This window comes from Notothenia rossii (assembly GCF_949606895.1).
Source record: "Notothenia rossii genome assembly, chromosome: 2".
Taxonomy (NCBI): domain Eukaryota; kingdom Metazoa; phylum Chordata; class Actinopteri; order Perciformes; family Nototheniidae; genus Notothenia; species Notothenia rossii.
Genome location: NC_136904.1, coordinates 47,044,157 through 47,061,912, shown reverse-complemented (window position 1 = coordinate 47,061,912; position 17,756 = coordinate 47,044,157). Strand labels below are relative to the sequence as shown.

The 17,756-nt window shown below is 41.9% G+C and overlaps 1 protein-coding gene across 1 annotated transcript in view; it reads left to right on the top strand.

Annotated features, from left to right (window-relative positions):
• LOC307028880 (uncharacterized protein) overlaps positions 1 to 17,756 on the top strand; it is a 178,230-nt gene that overhangs the window by 145,982 nt on the left and 14,492 nt on the right. The gene's annotated exons all lie outside the window — the stretch shown is intronic.

The following is a 17,756-nucleotide window of genomic DNA, read 5'->3' as shown; positions in this document are numbered from 1 at the left end:
CTTGTCTGCAGACTTGGCAAAGCATTAATTCATGTTTTTTACTAACCGGTATCAGTATGTAGTTACTTCAGCATCATTTTGAAACGTGTATTACAATTAAATCACGGTAAAATACGTTAATTTTGTCGTAGTTGGTTTCCTCCACAGTATTTACATTGAAATAAGCCCCGCCCCCTCTCCAGCGCGTCCTGTTTGATTGACAGAAGTAAACACAGCTGACAACCGCGGTGAAACTCCAGCGGTTAGAGCGATGAGAATATTCCCATCGCGTCCGTTGTAAACGCAGCATAATGCAGTTATGAAAACACTGTTCTGATGCTTTTAAAGCAACTTCGAGATTTTTTCCCGCGGCTGAGGAGGAGGCTGTCGGGCCCCTGCATGCATGTCTGACGGAACAATCACAACAGAGCAATCGCTCTGATCCACAGACACGGGACTATCCTACTGCGCGCACTAATATGACTTCACTTGCGTTGTTTACACGGCATGTCTGACGGAAAAATCACAACAGAGCAATCGCTCTTATCCTCAGGCACGGGACTATCCTACTGCGCGCACTAGTATGACTTCAATAGCGTTGTTTAGACTGGAACTTTTGACAGGGGCACAATGGCCACTTTGGCCGTGAATTGCATTTTTTCATGGCCGTCGTGGCCGTCGTGAAATTCCCACCCTGGTTGTAGGACAAGGCAAACTGAGTTAAACTTATCTGGAAGTTGACATTAAGTTCAACTTAGAAAAAGTAACCTACACTGAATATACAATACACAAAGAGAAAATTCGAATTTTTTTTAAGAAGAAAAGGGAGCAAAGTAACCTACACTGAATATTCAGTACAAATGTTTTCAATGTACACATGGTGGTATTCATGCTAGTGTCCCAGAAAGCTTTTTGCTTTATATTCATTTTCTGAGTCACAGCTGCTGTCACTGCTCTCAAGTGTGGCAGTGTGTATCCTTCTGCATTTGGTTGCCAGTCCTTGGCAACGGCACCCTATGTAGCATGGAACTGCCTTATTCTGACAGCCACATGAGATTGTCTTATTCATCGACACAGGCCAAGCTGGTTTTGTAGATGGTACCGGAACCATCCATTGTCCAGAGACCATCCCAATTCTGTGCATGGGGGGATTTATGGCTTGGTGATGTGTGCGTTCTTTTCAGGTGCAGCAAAAATGCATTCTTGCATCTAGCTTTAGGAGCGTCAATTTGTTGTTCAGGAACTTGTATGCTTTCAGTTTGCCCAGATCAGAACCCTCAAAGTGATCAGCTTTGGATGTATACAGTTATGGTGAGGTCTCGTGCCTGATAGGGGAGGTAATCTGTTATGGCATCGGCGGGGTTCTCACCAAACTCTTCAAGTGCAGGTATGTCCAGACTGATGCTGCTCTTGAACCATGCCCTCTTGCCAGTGAAATATGGATAACTAGTGGTATCTCTACCACTCAGACTGTGGATGAAGGGCATGGCATAACACTGTGAAGGTCCCAGCGCCACAACCATTTCATGTATGGGCAGGTATATGCATTCTGGCCTATTCTCACCCACAGCTCTGTTAGATCACTGAGGTGCGTAGCACCATTTTACAGGCATCTGGTAATGATGTCGGTGTCATTGGCATACGACAACTCTGTCAACTTCCTCATTCTGGACACTGTAGAGAATGTGGAGGAAGATCCTAGTGTAAGCCTCATGCTGTGTTGATTCAAGAGCAGGAACATACATAACAGACCATACTGTGAGCACCACACTCTTCGTCTCTGCTTTGAATCCACCACCCAGGTTGAGATGAGCTGGGCCAAGACCAGGTTCCATTTGTTCATCCTCACACCACTTCTCACAAAGGAGGCTCAGCAGGTTTGCTTTGTTAGCAGACACTGCAAAAAACTCCCTTTGGATCCAGAGCTGTGTACTGCTCACTGACTTCATACACTTTCGCTGGTTTGGATCTGGCACATCTCTGTTCCTGCTCAGCTGACTTGAGGCTGGTTATACTGTATTTGTCACAACAGAAGTGTATGATGTCAGTGCCAGGAGGCACATCAATCAGCAGCAGGTGCCTGTATTGCCCAGCGATCACACCAAATCCTTCTCCTCTGTGGAAAGACCAGTGTCGTATGGCGGACATGGCATCCACGACTACTGCTGTCTTGAGGCAGTCTTTGGGCAGATCAGGGATACTGCTTACTTTGGTTTTCTCTTTCAAGATCTTCACAAGGCTTGCCTTGGTCCCTGTACTCATTCTGACATTTTCCTGGAAGAGGGATGGGGGAAGTCAACAATGTTGAGTTCTCCACCACTGGCAATGATCTGGGTCATGCACAGAAGGGCAGTGACTTCATTGCTCTTGCAAGGTGAAGAGGTTTTCCCAGACTTCTTTGGTTTCATCCTGTTTTGTGTATGGAAGGTGTTTAGCTTTACAACACTTGTCTTCTTCTGGTCACTGGACAGTGACTCTGACAATGCCTTCAAACCATCTGCTTTCACACTTGTCAGGTTGTCCTTGACTGTGGGATCTGCACACTCACCAGTAGATATATTGATCAGGAATGGTGTGGCTGTAGTGAATGGGTCGGTCTCTACTGCTGCCATGACCTTGACTACCATCTCTGCATCCCTGTTGACACGACTCCAACCAGATTCATGGTGGGGGCTGGAGGAATGGAGGTGCAGCGTAGACTTGAGTTCTGCAGAGATAGCTGCAGTGAGTGGTTTTGTGTAGACCCACTTCATCCTGGCAGCACGATTGAGTGTAATGCCATCCAGACCACTTGCCTCCTTGGCATCTGCATTATACAGATGTAGCACTGAATTTCAGGCCCCAGCTTACAGCTTCCTGCCTACGACCTGCCAAAGACCAGTATAGAGGAATGTTAAGCCCTCCCACTATTTTCCAAGAGGGCGTTGCCAGATTTTCAATTTCAGGTTTTAACCAGGAGATGGCGCTTCATTCACAAATACAGAAAGACAAGTTTCATGGACTTTCAGTTGTGTTTTGAAGAGCATTTGAACACATCAATATTTTAGATCAACTAAAGTATATCTAATCTTGTAATTCAATAATATATCATAATTATAATGTAAATGTTTACATTACACTTCTTTATTTGTTATGCTCATACTTTAACCTTTACAATCGTTTGCTTTAATATGCAGTATATTTTTTGTATATTTTTGTGTTTGCTTCCTCCTGCTCCCTTTCGGACACATACTGTATGATTTATTATTATTATTAATATGAAGATATTATTAAGATAAAATAAGAAGTTACTTTATTGATTGAATATTTTAGTTTAGAATGTGCTGTCCCACGGTAATTCAGAAGGCTCACAGGTCACATTCCGACCATTATTTAAAACAATAGGTGCTTTCACACCTTCTACAGTTTGATTTGTATAGAGGGAGCTCTGTCAGTTTTCGAATTACCCATTTGCTTTCGGGGAGCCCTATTTTTCAGAGCACATCCTGCTACTAAATATGTCACACGCACGCTCTGTTGACTGGCGCAGCAGCGCGGATGCAATCAATTGCTATAAAAACACTCTTCTACTAATACAGACGGTGTCACTATGCCGGCGGATGTGGCCGTTGTTGAAGCCTCTTCAGGCTCCGCATCGGCAGGCCTCTCCCTCGGTGTGGAGCTGTCAAGCTCGACCCTAACGCCGCTTACAGCCGGCCAACTAAAAGTTGTTTTCCGTTCACGTTGTCATTTTTAGACTCCTTCGCTTCTTTGCTTGTGAATCCAAAAGCTGTGACGCTTGGCTGTTTTCGTTTTGCCATATTTTTATATTACAAAGCCAGAGTTAAAAAAATATCAATATCAACATTTCAAATACCGCGCCGGCGTCACCGCCATAACCATAGCAACGTAAGTAAGAATGCAGCGCCGCCACGTACAGATGGCAACACCCAGACATATTCACAAATATAAAACAAATATTCAGAAACTGTAATGAACAATAACTATTATTTATTTCAAGAACTGTTATTTACAGAAACTCAACATTTCTAATCTGTGTGACACAAATATGCACGATTGTTTTGGGCTCCCCCTATTTATCTCAAAGTCAGCCTTCAGGGGAGCTCCCTCCCTCTTCGGGGGAGCCAAGCTCCTCCTAGCTCCCCCTCATTTCGAACAGTGTCTGTGGCTGAATGGCCAGCGATTAGGTGCGGCGCATTTATCATAGGTGATCAGAGCTAACTGCCTGCCGTCAGATTTCATTTAAAAAACAGATCTGATTTTAAGACTATTTCTGCGCTCATAAAGAATGATAAGAATAAGAATAATGCGTATTGAACTGGTTTCATTAATTAGTGAGTTTATTTAACACTAGAACAGCCAATCGGGTCAATTTGTGTGATGTGTGTTGTGTGTGTGCAATGTAACTTTTTTTCAATAAAATATTAAAGTCTCCCAGTCCGTGACTTTTCCTGAAAGTGTGTTATGTAGCACCCTATGTTGTTAAAAATTGGATTCTAATAGCGGGATTTGACGGGTTTAGGTAGGCCTATACAAAAACCTCTGGCGGTTCTAGTGTTAAGGTAATTAGGTACAGTAGAAGCCCTTCTTTATCAGTAACGAATTTAGCAGTTGAACATAAAAGTCAACTAACTGAGGGTCACTTGCAATGACAGTGTTGTGTCTAACTGCAAGCTTGTCACTCAGAGTAACCTACAATTAATTTAGCTGCTGGAGAATAAAGATCAAGGGGGGAGGGGGGGAGAGAGCTGTGGTTGATGGGCCATTAGTTGTGTAAATACACAGCTGAGAGCTGCCGTTTCATTCAGACTGTTTAAAAAACGGTAACAACGGACTATTTTTCTTAGCGGATGCATGTCAATTTAAATCAATACATACAACTATTTTTTAAATCAATACATACAACTATTTTTTAAATCAATAAAAACATTTTCTAAATCCATAAAAGGATTTAAATTAATATTGGGAGTCATGTCGTTACTTTGTTCAGAATGTGGCCGTGTAATAAGCTGGATAATTTGCAGCGACTTGTTCCTTATGGGGAAAATAACCCCCGTCATGTGTGTGTAGAGGTGTGTGTGGTTAAAACACTTTCATGAAGTGAAGGAATTTCCTTCTATAAAACAGTTGTGGGCAGCAGTGAGTGTCACGGACATGAATTCATAGATCAAGGCAGACTGGTGCACACACTCTCCTGTCCTGCCAGGTGACACCACGCCCGTTCTAAGCCGTGTCCCTCACTCCTCACATCCCAAGCATCCCCAAAAAGTGTATTATATTGTTACATCTCAGATGTTATGTTTCAGTTGTGCTCTGTCTATGTTCAGTGATGCAAACTTGTCACCATTCAGCGAAATTCGCCGTTTTGAATCCAAAATAAGTCGTTTGTGTGATTCATGTAGATCTGCAATACAAATATTTTTGGGGCATGGGGGGGTCTGGGACCCGGAGTAATCTGCGGCCGTGAGCTGTTATGTGCCATCATGACACGCATGGTGTTCTTTTTTTATATATTATAATGAAGTACGAGCTGTGTGCTCGAGTCTTCCTGCCTGTCGGCTCTGCTCATGGATGTATAATAAGGCTTTGCTGCTCCGAGATGATGGTCTAGCTTCAGCAGCTACATTACCTACGGGTGCGTTCGTTAATATTAACTGTGCGTCCGGAGTCACTGTGGCACAGACTGGACCGCTGGTGAACAGCTGTTAGAACGGGCCGTTCAGGTGTTCAGAGCAGAGCTCCCTGTCGGAGCGGCAGAGCGTGATGTGAACTGAAAAGTTTTTCTGTGGCAATATTATTTAAGGAATCGTTGAGCTATCTAGCTAGCATACATTGTCACTATCTGCTAACGTTAGCTTTAGCCTTCTATTTCTAATAGTTTTTTTCATAGGCTATAAACAGAGGTGGTATAAGTATATATATATATATATATATATATATTGTACTTGAGTAAAAGTAGAAGTACTCAGATCTTGTACTTGAGTAAAAGTAGTAGTACTCAGGTCTTGTACTTGAGTAAAAGTAGTAGTACTCAGGTCTTGTACTTGAGTAAAAGTAGAAGTACTCAGGTCTTGTACTTGAGTAAAAGTAGAAGTACTCAGGTCTTGTACTTGAGTAAAAGTAGAGGTACTCAGGTCTTGTACTTGAGTAAAAGTACCGTATTTTCCGGACTATAAGTCGCTCCTGAGTATAAGTCGCATCAGCCAATAAATGCGTCGTGAAGAGGAAAAAAACGTATATAGGTCGCACCGGACTATAAGTCGTATTTATTCAGATATTTATTTTCAAATCCAAGCCAATAACAGACATTTACGGTAAACTGGAAAGGGAAGTTATTAACTACACAGGTCCGGTATGTTAACGCAACACATACCTTCTACCTGGAGGCTGGCTCTGCGAGTCGGGCTAGGGTGGCATGCTTCTACCCCTTGACGCGCTCCGACGGAGGACTGCTGGGACAGACGGGGCATCTCGGACGCACCCACTGAGCATTCGGCCGCTGGGCTGGTAGGGGTGGACCCTGCGCCGCACCGGACACAAGACGGCGGGCTAACAACAGACGGCTAACAAGCTAACAAGACGGCTAACAACAGATGGCTAACAAGCAGCTAACCCGGAAGAACCGTCCGCTCTCTTCTTCGTTTTTTTCAGTGGTACAGGAGCAGCATATAGTTGTCACAAGCCGAGAGCGCACTCTCACGGCTGTAGACAGTTCTTGTCAAAAAGTATGAATTCGCATTTATTCAGACATTTATTTCACACTTAACAATTTAACACAAACGGTTATTCAGTTAATTTAACACAGAACAGGCTGAATGTCCGGTATGTTACCGGTAATTTAACACAAACAGTTATTCAGTTAATTTAACACAGAACAGGCTGAATGTCCGGTATGTTAACGTAACATATGTACAGTTATTCAGCTACACAATAGCATAAGGAACATCGCTGGGAGGCTGAAAAAAAGAGGCTAAATTAACACGACGAGCCAAGTCTCGGTAAGCAAGTTAACGAAGCTCCCGATCTCATTCCACTTCACTGAATCCATTGAATTCTTCATTCTCGGTGTCGCTGCGGAACAACTCCGCCAACTCCGGAGGAAGACGAAGCACTGTCTCCTCTTCTGCGGGGCTGTCGTCAGACGCAGCATTATTTCCCGTTATCCCAGCCTTTCTGAATCCGGACAGTATGGTTTCGGTTGTCACAGAAGTCCATGCTTTGTCGATCCATCCAAGGACTTGCTGGAAAGTTGCATGGCGCATCCTTCCCGTTGCCGTGAAGCTGTGCTCTCCATCCACCATCCACTCCTCCCACAGGCGACGCAAGACAGCCTTGAAGCTCCGGTTCACGGAGATGTCGAGTGGCTGGAGTACTTTTGTTAAGCCTCCAGGGATGATGACAGGTATGGAGTTGCAAGCTTTTATTTTATCTTTGAACAGTTGCGTTATGTGCGCTCGCATACTGTCCATCACAAGCAGGGCTTTGCGTGTTTTAAAGAAGCCGTCGGGACGCTTAGTGTAGCACTTTGTAAGCCAAACATTCATCATTTCTGTATCCATCCATCCTTTCTCATTCACGGCCACGGCAATTGTGGGGGGGAAGTCGTCTTTTGGCATGGTTTTGCGCTTGAAAATGACCATCGGTGGTAATTTCGATCCGTCTCCACAACATGCAAGCACCACGGTGAAGTGTGATTTCTCATGACCAGTTGTCACTATATTCACACTTTTCTGCCCTTTCTCTGCGACACTTCGGCCCATGGGGATGTCAAACGTGAGGGGGACTTCATCCATGTTTATAATGTGATCCGGTGACACGTTGTGTTCAGTCACCTGCTTTGCAACAAACTCACGGAAACTGTCGATCTTGGCCTGAAAATCTGCTGGCAGTTTCTGACATACAGTTGTCCGTGCTCTGATAGAGAGCCGGTTCCGTTGCATGAAACGGTAACACCAGGACGGCCCGCCTCTGAAGTCGTTTATATTCATGTCTTTGGCAACTGCCAGGGCGTGGAGACGTACATGCACCGTTGACATGCCTCTCCCGGCAGCACGTTGCTCTAAAACCCATCTATATAGTCGTTCCTCCAGCTCTGGCCATCTCGCCCTCAGCCCGCGATTCGCTTTTTTTGTTTTTTTCATGGCGGCAAGAGCAACCTCTGCTTTTCTCCAGTCTCTCACAAGTTTCTCGTTGACTCCAAACTTTCTCTCTGCTGCTCTATTGCCGTTTTCGGATGCATATTTCACAACCTGCAGTTTGTAATCTGCAGCATACGATTTTCTTTTTGGAGGCATTTCGATTTTGTTCAGTCTTTCTTTTCTTTTAATGTTAATGTTATTTTTTTCGGTGGTAAAGGGGCAGCATATAGTTGTCACAAGCCTAGAGCGCCCTCTGGTGGCTGTAGACGGTTCATGTCAGTCAGCATGAATTGACATTTAAAACATATATACGTCGCTCCTGACTATAAGTCGCAGGACCAGCCAAACTAGGAAAAAAAGTGCGACTTATAGTCCGGAAAATACGGTAATAGTCCCAGAGTGTAGGAATACTCTGTTACAGTAAAAGTCCTGCATTCAAAATGTTCCTCAAGTAAAAGTAGAAAAGTATTATCATCAAAATATAATGAAAGAAGCGACAGTAAAAGTAGTCATTGTGCAGATTAGTCCATTTCAGAATAATAGATATGATATGTTTTATAATGATTGATCATGAAAGTGTTCTCAAAGCTGGTAAAGGTGCAGCTAGTTTGAATGACTTTGTATATCCTGCAGGGTAGCTTGTGGATTTACTCCAGGTGGAACTAAAGTCTGATTTAACACTTGATTATATTTCACATCATTCATCCACATCTGTAAAGTAACTAAAGGTATTACATACATGGAGTGGAGGAAAAGTACAGCATGTACCTCTGAACTGTTGTGGAGTAGAAGAACAAAGTAGCAAAACATTGAAATACTTAAATAAAGTACAAGTATCTCAAAATTGTGCCCAAGTATAGTACTTGTTGAGTTTATGAACTTGGTTACTTTACACCATGTGGCTATAAAGATAAAAAGACTTAAGCCTTGCACAGAGGCATGAAAATAAATTTTCAAAATGCTCAACAGTGCTGCCAAAATAATAAACTGACTGCTACACAATTTGAAATAAATGCTTTTATATATTTCTATTAGATGTGACTCTTTGGCGTTTCTGTTATTATTAACACTGCTGCTTTAGTTGTTCTGACTGCTAAAATCCTCTGTCATTCCGTGGGGTGGGGGAGCCGGGGGCTCGGATCCTTGTCACCTTTTTCATACCTGATGAGTTTGCATCCCTGTATGTTAAAAAGCCTCAGTCACCTTAATTCATGTAATAAAAACATCTCAGGTCAGTAACACTCGAAGCTAAATGTGCAATACCATGTTCAGCTATGTTACTATTTATAATGTTATTGTTGTTGCATCAGAAGATGTACATATTGGAATGATTTCTTAACTTACAGTAGGCTATTTTTTACAATGTGTGTTGGAAGGATTTATTAAATTATTATGAATATTGTCATTGTTGAAGGCTTTTAGAGAAGGGTGAACTATAAGCCTGAATTACATAACATTTTATACCTAAAAACATAAAAGCCACAATAAATAAATCACAATTATTCTAGTTATTTTTACCTCCCATATTGCTTTCAACCCACCAGCTTTTATGGTGTTGTTACGTCACTAACTGTAAGCTTGTCACAGTCTATGGTCACTCAGAGTAACCTACTGTTAATTTAGCTGCTGGAGAAGAAAGATCAGGGGGCGAGAGAGCTGTGGTTGATGGGCCATTAGTTTTGTAAATACACAGCTGAGAGCTGCCGTTTCATTCAGACTGTTTAAAAAACGGTAACAACGGACTATTTTTCTTAGCGGATGCATGTCAATTTAAATCAATACATACAACTATTTTTTAAATCAATAAAAACATTTTCTAAATCCATAAAAGCATTTCAATTAATATTGGGAGTCATGTCGTTACTTTGTTGAGAATGTGGCCATGTAATAAGCGGGATAATTTGCAGCGACTTGTTCCTTATGGGGAAAATAACACCCTTCATCCAGATGAGGATCCCTCCGCTACACTTTGGGATCCTGATCGACCGACGAAGCTCCATTTAAAATATACATATTTTTGGTGAATTACTGAGTTTAGGCACGTTAATAACGTTTTAATGAAGTTGAATACAGCATATTCATATGTGTCAGTGATTTCATGTCAATTTGGCGAACATAAACATAAATGATCGTGGTGAAGATGATGATTAAATTAGGATTAAAAATCGAGAGCCGGGCTGCATTTCCTCCCGTTAGTTTTTTTTCGAATAACAAAATTATTTTGTTAAATAACAACATGGTGATGTTTTGTAAATGATTACATGTCTCTTATTTAGCACAGTAGTATGATATCCGTGACATATGGATCTTAACAAAGTTCCGCTGTACATCCAGCGTACTGTATGTGACTTTATTTCACATGAGCTCTAGTGTGGAACCCCACTGCACCCCCTGGTGGATCACTGATCCATTGCAGCTGGCTTCATTATAATTACATTTATCTATCACGGGGGCGGTCTCAAGTCAAGCTGGAGGTTTTCCCTTGAGCGAGGGCAGATCACGTACCAATCACGGCCCTCGCGTTTCAAACTGTCTGAAATGAATCGCTACATCTGTATAGCTCCAGAAGCATGTCAGGAGAGACACCAATGTGGTTTCCATCTGATCTCCTTCCAACAAATGCACCTGCCATCAGTGCTTCATGTGCCTCGGGGGCTGTCTCTGGCAGTTTCTTCATCTCAGACAAATACAGATGGAAAGACTGCTGCTCATATTTGTAGTGTCCTGCTACAGTGAGGTAAGGTAGCATCTGTGCTGATTCACAGAGATCTCCTGCCCACTAATCTTCCCGCTGGTAGTAGAGGAACCTGTGGAGAATGTCTGACATCTCCAGAAAGATTGACCAGAAAACTGCAGAGATTCCTGGAAAAGTAACATATGTTCTTGTAGGATTGATATCTGTGGACGTGACATCTGGATGATCTCTAACTTCTCAGTAGCAGTGGTGTCTTTCTCAACCAACATTTTCACAACATTTTCTACTTGTGACTACCAGTGTTGTGTTTCTCTGTCTGCTGCACATACCTCAAATGCTTGCCAGTACAAGCGCCACATGGCCTCACTGAGGATCCTGAGAGCATGCATGGTTTGGTAGTGCTCAGCCTTCTCACCAAACATCTTCTTGGCAGTCCCTTCCTGAAACAGACCAGCTGCAACAAGAATATCCTCTGCACCTGCATCCCTAATGATCTTGCAAACAGCCTTCATGTAGTTATGAGCTTGGTGAAATCCTCCCAGCAGCAGGACTACATTGCAGAACTCATCTCTGTGCTTGTCTTTAATGGCAACTGCGAGTTCATATGTAGCCTGATCTCCAATGATAATGGTATACTTGTCTCCCAGTGCATGCGATGTCTTGATCAGCCATTTAATTTCTTCTTTCAGGACAGCAGGATCAGTTAGAGATGCTGGGATGAGAGGAAGATAGCCAATGATACTGGCCGGTCTGTGTGGGTGGAGGTCTGCACAGAAGGCAGAAAAGCCAGGCAGTCCTGCTTCTGCATCTGGAGGAGCATCCAGCAATTCTGAAGTTGTAACCATTCTTGCTAGATGCAACATAAGTAACAGGTCTTCAGCTGTGCCATCTGAGGAAGTATCCAGACACTCTAGCTTCTCAATATGCTCAAGTGACCTGGACCTCTGCCTGTCTTTAGCTGAGACGTGACACATGGGAGCAGGTACTGAGAGTCTTCTTTCTGTCCGAGGTAGAAGTGGGGAGTCTGGCACCCTCCTGAAACCGCACAATATTTTTGTTTTCAATTATGATTGCAGTGGTGGCATTCAAACCCTCCAGTTTCTTCTTCTTCCAGTCCAGACTGTGCATGGCAAACACATGGGGGATCTCGCTGTTTTTCATCATGGTCTCTGGGATGTAAATCAGTTTCAACCTGCTGCATGGCCTTTTAACTTTGTGCTTTTAGCTGACGCTGCATACGTTCATAACTAATCCCAATACCCCAATCTGTTGTTCATCATAATGAGTGATTTACTACGTGTCTGGTTGAATAAGTGGTAGGTAGTGGCTATGCCCAAAGGTGTTGATACGCCAGATGCTAAGGTAACGCTAATGTAGCGTTAGCATGTTTTTGTTAAGTGCTGATGTAGACGCTTGGTGTTGGAATTGTGTTCCGTTAGGTAAAATGGTTATTATCCTCTATTAGCTGAGTTTCTTCCCGTTAAGTGGGTATGCCACATTAATAGGTTGTTAAATTTTAACAAGCCCTGGGATGGTGTTTCTTACAAGATGCTGCGTCTGCCCGCGGTACCGGGGGCAATCGGGCTCAAGAGGTTTTAAAGTGTGCATGTCAAGGTGGCATGGTATTGATGCATACAGCACTGCACAAACAAAAATATTACACACATGAAACACTTAATCAAATGATAATAAATATATATATATATTGAATCAATTAATAATACTGTACAACAGATTTACAAATTATTAAATAATTTTTGCTTACAGTAACAGTGCTGGCTAGCTAGCTAGCTTAAAATCCTCTCACTTGCTGGAAAATCTGTAAACATTGAATCAATTCAACTTAGCAACGGCAGCAAAGCTTGTGTATATTAATGTAAACCTGATCAAAATAGGATATTTTTCACAAAAACAAAGACATTAATTTGCACAAATAATAAAAGGGTATTGATTTGACATTAAGTTGAACTTAATGTCAACTTCCAGATAAGTTTAACTCAGTTTGCCTTGTCCTATAATACATAAAACCTTCAATTAAAGGGTTTTGCAAAGAAAGTGGTGGCCATTTTGAATTTTGCTGCCTTTAGCTTTCCAGTCTGTAAACTGAAAAATCTGTAAACATTGAATCAATTCAACTTAGCATCAGCAGCAAACCTTGTGTATATTAATGTAAACCCTTTAATATGTTATATAGAAATAATGTTTTAAGTATATTTACCCATTTTGAACACAGCAAACAATCCAGAGGACCACAAGTGCATTGCTTGAAATAGATTTTGCTTTGGAGAGACAAAAAAGGCACAGCGCCATCTAGTGGCCTTATTGAGAACAAGCTTAACCAAGGCATCACCTGAAAGCTTATTTTCTGCTCTTTCAATAGGTTGGCTCAGTTTGTCTTTACAATTAACTGTCACAGAGATATTCAATCAGAAAGAGAATGATGGCATCTGATCGAGACAGAATTTTTGACTTTTTTTCATATAGGGGTTGCATTGTTTGGACCCTCACTGTAGCTTTCCAGTTGCTAGTTGACCGGGTTGTCCACGCAGGTTGTGATCCCTGAAGGTCCTAGATATCATTTCTGGTGGACAACCTTTTACAACATTCCATGTCTGATTTCCTAAAAAAGTGGGTTTTGCCCCCTGGGTAAGGTTTGGGTTCGTTCTTCAGATGACTGTGACGTTAAGGCTGCACGGCGAGGCTGGTGTGCACGTGATTTTGGCCTTTCATATTTGGGGGGATAGCACTTTAATTGCATAGTCTGACTATGCTCTTTTTCTGGTGACAGCCTATAGCATGGAGGATAAGGGACTGGCGTGCTATGTATGAATTCTCCCATATATTCAGGGGTAAAGCGGTTTGAAACAGTAGCAGCCATACACGTGTCCTGCACCCTTGATGACGTGATATGAGCTTGGGGGCTATACACGTGATCGCATGGCCCTCTGCCTTGTATTTTACAGTCTTGAGCAAAAGGGTTTGTGCTTGGAAACCTCGGCCGACTGGGCTCATTGTCACATATGAAAGGGTTAAAACGTCCAAATACTTTATTTCTTTCATTAACATTGTCCATTTTAAATTCCACCTGTGTCTCTGTAGCAGTTAGACTCATGAACGGGTTGGAATAGCTTGTTAGCTCGTAGCAATCCTCCGGCTTGTTTACGTTAGCGGCCGCCATTTAGCTTAGCTTGCAGCAGCATAAACTTGCTAATTAGCACGGCAAATCTCACGGTTTATCTCCACCGTTTATTTACTCTATTTATGTTCTCACCAATGTCTTTATGTTGAACATGAACAATCCCTTCGTGGTCGCCAATGTTGAACTTTCCTGTCGGCTCCCAGACCGTGGTCGAGGAAACAGGGGGGGATGACTCTCTGTCGTCTCCCAGGGCAGAAGCAACACGCTTCGGATTCAATAACCCACTTTATGAAATCACTGGAGAGAGGCGAGCTCGTCTTGGGAGGTCGTTGTATTTATTTAGTTCTTCCGTTTCACAAGACACATCACAGACCTATTATTTTTCCTGCTGACTCGTTTTATTTCCAGAAAACATACTGTATATACCGCTCGCTCACTCTCGCTCTACCATACCCACTCACACATGCATGCGCCACACCCCTCTCTTAAGGGGGTAGCGATCTCACTCTGCATGACCCTAATGTCTTAACATAAGTTATAATATAATAAACAATATGTAAAAAAAAAAAAAGAGTTACATAATTTTCAAAAATACAGATAAAAACAAATCAAATCTACAAATCAAATCCTGTAGCAGTTCTTAGGATTTAGCAGCCCGGTATATATTACAGTTATTAAAGATGGCATATGTATATAAAGTATATATTGCACATAAAGCACATATTGCACATAGTTTGACGGTATGTAACAGCAGCAAATTACACAATCTACAAAATACAAGATACATACCTTGTAACAGTAACAAGGGTTTAGCAGCCAGGTATAAATTACACAGCTATTAACGACATATATATATTGATTTAGTGGCCAGGTATAAATTACACAGTTATTAACGGTATATATATATTGGACATATAGCACATATTGCACAAAGGTTTGTATTTAGCAGCAAGGGGGTGTTATAGTCTTTGTTGTGGTGTGTGTAGGAGGGTCTACTAGGGGCAGTGCTGGTTGTAAAGTCCGTTGAAGAAGATATTCAGGTAGTTTGCCCACTGGCGGTCCCCCCGGACCTGGGAGTCTGGCTCTTTGTAGCCAGAGATGGTTTTCAGGCCTCTCCAGACTCCACTGACGTTCCTCTGCAGCAGCTGTTCCTCCATCCTCTTCCTGTAGCTGTTTTTCCCCTCTCTGATTTTCCACCTCAGCTCCCTCTGTACAGTCTTCAGCTCCTTTCTGTTGCCAGATCTGAAGGTCCTCTTTTTGTCCTTCAGGAGAGCCTTTATGTCAGGGGTAATCCAGGCTTTGTTGTTGGGAAAACACCGTACAGTCCTGGTGGACACGACGTTTTCCTCACAGATATTAATATAGTCCGTGATGCAATCTGTAAGGCCATTGATGTCCTCCCCGAGAGAGTCAGTGAACACATCCCACGCAGTAGTGTCGAAACAGTCTTTCAGAGCCTCCTCAGACTCCTCAGACCACCTCTTCACGGTGCGTGTGGGCACCGGATGTCTGTGGACCAGGGGTTGGTACACAGGCTGGAGGTGAACCAGGTTGTGGTCAGAATTGCCCAGGTGCGGAAGGGGGGATGAGCTGTATGCATCCTTGGTGTTGGCGTACAGTAGATCCAGTGTTTTATTGCCTCTGGTGGTGCAGGTAACATATTGTTTGAAAGTGGGCAGAGTTTTCGAGAGGGAGGCCTGATTGAAGTCTCCAGAGATCAGGAGAAGAGCATTTGGGTGCTGTGTTTGTAGTCTGCTTACAGACTACTCTCTTCAGCTTTTTTTGCAGAGGCCTATAGGCCTACAGGGTACCAAACAAAATATATATAAATATACAATTGTGATCAAACAACAATTTTACATTTACACATTTGGTTTTGATTGCCTTCATATTTTCAATATATAATAGTGGTGCTATATTGTTCAGAATCAGAACTCCTTTGTTTGTCACAGAGGGAACTTTTACATTGTTACAGCAAAAGTAAAGATAGACAAAAAAGAAAATACTATCAGAGAAAGGGCACGCACGATTTCAAATTTAAAATACTAAAATTTGAAAAGTATACATTTGGGTAGAAAAGTAGCAGTAGCAGCAGTATTTATAAAATGAATTAGGTGTAACGTGTAGAATGTATGCTATAAGCTAGATATTTTCGGTCAGTCCATCTCTTTTTTTGAACTTGAAATGTTTGTGTAAATGTGTGGTTTTAATAAATATATATATATATATATATATATATATATATATATTAAGAAGATGATTTGATGTCTTGCGAGAACGTCTCGTAATACTGTGACCTTGCTCATCAATAAAAGTGCGACGAGCCAAGAAGCAGAAGAAGAGTGTCCGACACATGTTACAGAGCGTCACACCTGTACAAGTGGTAAGTCTGATTTCTGTATTTAATTTGATTTGTTTACGCTTTTAATTAATCCTGCCGTGTTTCTACAAATCATGTTTAACCACGATATTTCAGTTTTACGTTTTAGTTTAAAATGAATAATGTGCTATGGAGGGCCGGCCCGTGGCATAGTCAGTATAGGTGAATGCTTGTTGTTAGCAATAGCATGGTTAGCATTTAGCTTAGGTATAGATGCGCTAACGGATATGTATGGCAATATAAGAAGCTTCTTCTACAACAAGTTGGAGGGAGAGTTTTCTCCTGTCTGTCAGACTGAGAGGCTCTGCTAAAAAAAACTACAGCTCAGGGTTGCAGACGTAAAGGAGCTAAAATATTGCCTAAAAACAAAACCCTTGGTAGCACGTGACATAAAACATAACAATGGCAGGTCCCTCCCCTTCCGGTGGGACTCATGGGACCTTTTTTCGGAAAAAGTATGTATTGAAGTTAATGGAGAGAGAAAGATTGTCTTTCGATCCCGTTTGAATTTTGCCATGAATTACACATATGATGTTTGTTAATCTTAAATAATAATTTCCAAGTTAAAAAACTCACAGTTTGTCGTAAAACTGTTGAAATATAAGACCATGAAAATTAGGCAACTAGAAACACTACAAATCCCGGTCCCGCATGCTGACTCTTACGAACCGACTAACTCCCCTTTTGTGTATGTACAGCTCTCAACATGCCCAGACTTGTTGGGATTTTCACCTCTTTTAATACTTTTCGCCTCATTCTGAAAGAAAGAAGTGAAATGTGCCAACGTGACGGCCGTCTTGGTGTGTGGTGCGAGACGGGAGTTGTAGTTCATTGAGCGGTTAACACAAAGTGTTACTTCACAGTTTTCCGCCATTTTTTTTTTTTTACTTTTAAAATTATCTTTTGAATTGACAAACATCATATGTGTAATTCGTGTCAAAATTCAAACGGGATCGAAAGATAATCTTTCTCTCTCCATTGACTTCAATGCATAACTTTTCCGAAATAAGGTCCCATGGAGCTCAACCGGAAGGGGAGGGACTTCGCCTCTCTATTCAGCTAACCAGACCAGGACATGATATGACCTTAAACAATGCGAAAGGAAATGGTATTTTAATTGAAATTTAAATGGTGCTTTTCATAATGCACACACTTTTTTTTCTTGTAAATGTCACCTAACATGTTGCAGGTAAGTTCAACACTTGAATATCATCAGGTCATAGTAGTTTTACTACTTTAAACTTTCGCTAATTCAATTTAAGTTTTGTGAAGCCATCACATCTAGTTAAAAAGATAAATATATTTCCCTGTAATTACTGATTTACCTGGAACTTGATTGACATTGGTGCCTGTAGTTTTATTTGGGCAAATGTTTATTTATGAAGCAACAATTAAAACACATGGTAGCACAACTAATCCAAGCTC